Source organism: Montipora capricornis, chromosome 11 (assembly GCF_036669925.1).
Source record: "Montipora capricornis isolate CH-2021 chromosome 11, ASM3666992v2, whole genome shotgun sequence".
NCBI classification, from domain to species: domain Eukaryota; kingdom Metazoa; phylum Cnidaria; class Anthozoa; order Scleractinia; family Acroporidae; genus Montipora; species Montipora capricornis.
This window is the reverse complement of record NC_090893.1, coordinates 26,541,173-26,543,672: the sequence shown is the minus strand read 5'-3', so window position 1 is coordinate 26,543,672 and position 2,500 is coordinate 26,541,173. Positions and strand designations below refer to the sequence as shown.

Below are 2,500 nucleotides of genomic sequence, written 5' to 3'. Positions count from 1 at the left end.
GCAACGCGAGTGATGTGTTAAGTAATGTAAAGCACAATTACTTGACAAATAGCCCAAGGTTATTTGACGAATTTACAACAAAAGAGTCCATAAATGCAGGCAATGGCGAAAATGGAAGACTTGGCGATATTTCGTCAAATCCGTCAAACTACCAAACTCCACTCTTGTTCACTATGGTGAAGGATTGGGCGATAATTGCGATTTTACCGATGTGTTGTCTGTCCGTCAAACCATCACACTAAGCACTGTTTACTCTAGGGTGGTAGATTTGGCGAATTACGAGATATTTCGTGAAACCACCAAACGTGGTCTGCTAACCTTAACCTTCAAATATTAGACATTGGATTTGGCAATATTAGAATTAGAAGATGACTTTAACAGCACCAATTGCAAGCTAAGAACTTACATGTGCATTTCCCGGCTCTACAGCATGAATTCTTGGGGAACAATGACATTTATTTTATTCACCAAACTTAGCCCGGTAATCTTAACCTTCTCAAATTCGGCATTTCTAATATGCCGAATCCCCCTGCCCGACAATTTTCGGTAGTTAGGTTTAAGAAGAAAAATTCGCCATTCGTAATTTTGCCGAATTTCCCTGCCCGATGCATTTCGCAAGTTAATTAAATATAAAAGATGACTTCAACAGCACCAATAAAGAAGCTGCATGTGTATTGCCCCGTTTTACAACGTGAACTCGTGGGTAACAACTCATTGAATGTCTTCATTTTATTCAGCAAACTTAGCCTGCTGACCTTAATCTTATAACAATAAATTAGTTATTTTTTTTCATTTGTTTTAAACTAAATAACACGGTGTTGAAACATCTCTGGTGTCATGTATGGTGCGCATGTCACTAATTCACAGTGTCATTTATAATGTTGAAATTGGAATTTAAAGTATATCACCCAGGCAAATTGTAGCAATTAAGGGTGCTAAGGTTGAAAGGTTGAGAACGTCATGGTTTACAAACAGAGAACTCTCGATCAAGAATTTCGCTAACATGAGCTTACGCTGTTCCTCTTCAGTATTTAGGGCGGCTAACTTGACACTGGTTGATGTGCAAATCATTCTAATAATCTCCCTGTCCCTCGCCTGTTACCATGGAGGGAACAGAGCGCTGAGGAGTTACAGAGAGACTCGGGACTCTCAGAACTGTGGAATGGGTAAAATAGATGATGTAACCAGTTATTGGCCCCCTTTCTGGGAACACCTAATTTTCGTCTGAGTCGCAGTATTCTTTGGAGTTGATAGATATTCTTTGACTTACGTGAATTAAAGTTGTATATTACATCTTTCCCACAAATGTAATTTTCAAATCCCGGCCATGGTAACTTTAAATGAAAACTACAGAATAGCTTGGAAAGATATCAAATATCACATCGAATTCGAAATATATTCAACGGTTGATTTGATTGACGTCAACCAAATCTTCCGGTTTTCTGCTCCTTGTAGCACAAGGGCCCCGTATTATTTAAAAAAAACCGCTTTTAGTAAGCACACACGCCATTCTTCTGAATGATAGTAGTAGAACTCAGGAGCCCATTACCCGGAGCCTCCATCTAAGTCAACCCTTTCCCGTATCCCTGTTACACATTCAAACATTGTTATAAAACATTAATTTCGTTGGATCAACAACGTTGGAACGTGTAGCATGCATGTTTGATGACGTGTATCTAGTGGAAGAATGTTTTGATTTCGATCAAATATTTTCTTCAACATACAACAAATGCTGGAACGTGTAGCCACCCTTTTAAAAATGTTGTATTGCAAAGGCTAATTTAAGAGTGGCATGTTTCGAACAATGTTATATGCGTATCCAACATTGTTAGAATCGTTCATATGATAATGTTGGGACGTGTTCTTCTAACAATGTTACAAGGTGTAGCTGGGCCTTAATAAACCTATGGTCGGCCATTTATTACGTCACATACGTATGTGACGTATGTAAACCACTTGACGCATGTCCTCAGTCACATACGTGAAATATAGCAGTTCTAAAAATAGAAAGATACGGGAAAGGGCTGATTCAAGCGTACAATACAGATGGAAGCTACGTTTAATGGGCTCCCGTAGAAATGAAGTTCTATAAACACAACATTTACTGGTCAGGTATCGCCAAAGCAATACAACGGGCATTCCATCGCAAAACGGGAGAAGGAGAAGCCCATGTCAGTAATGACTAGACGTGGGGTTGATGTGCCCTGTAACAACGCAGAAAGATAGAACACTGGGAACGAGTTAGGTACGTTGTATGGGTACGTTATGTAAGTTACCTAATTTCAACATGGCGGATCGATGCACTTAAATCGTAGTGGAATTTGATGTCATCTTCCTTTTACAAGGTCCATTATATTAAATCACCGTTTGAAATTGAACAAGGAAAGTTTTATGGATAGAGGCAATGGAAACCAGGAGCATAAGAAGCAAGACTTCAAATACTACCAAGAAAACACAACACAGGTGGTATGACGGCAGGTACAAAAGGCAGGTCCTAGGT

At 39.3% G+C, this 2,500-nt stretch overlaps 1 protein-coding gene across 1 annotated transcript in view; it reads right to left on the bottom strand.

Moving 5' to 3' along the window:
• Positions 1–2,500, bottom strand: part of LOC138024960 (adiponectin receptor protein-like) — an 18,203-nt gene that overhangs the window by 7,600 nt on the left and 8,103 nt on the right. The gene's annotated exons all lie outside the window — the stretch shown is intronic.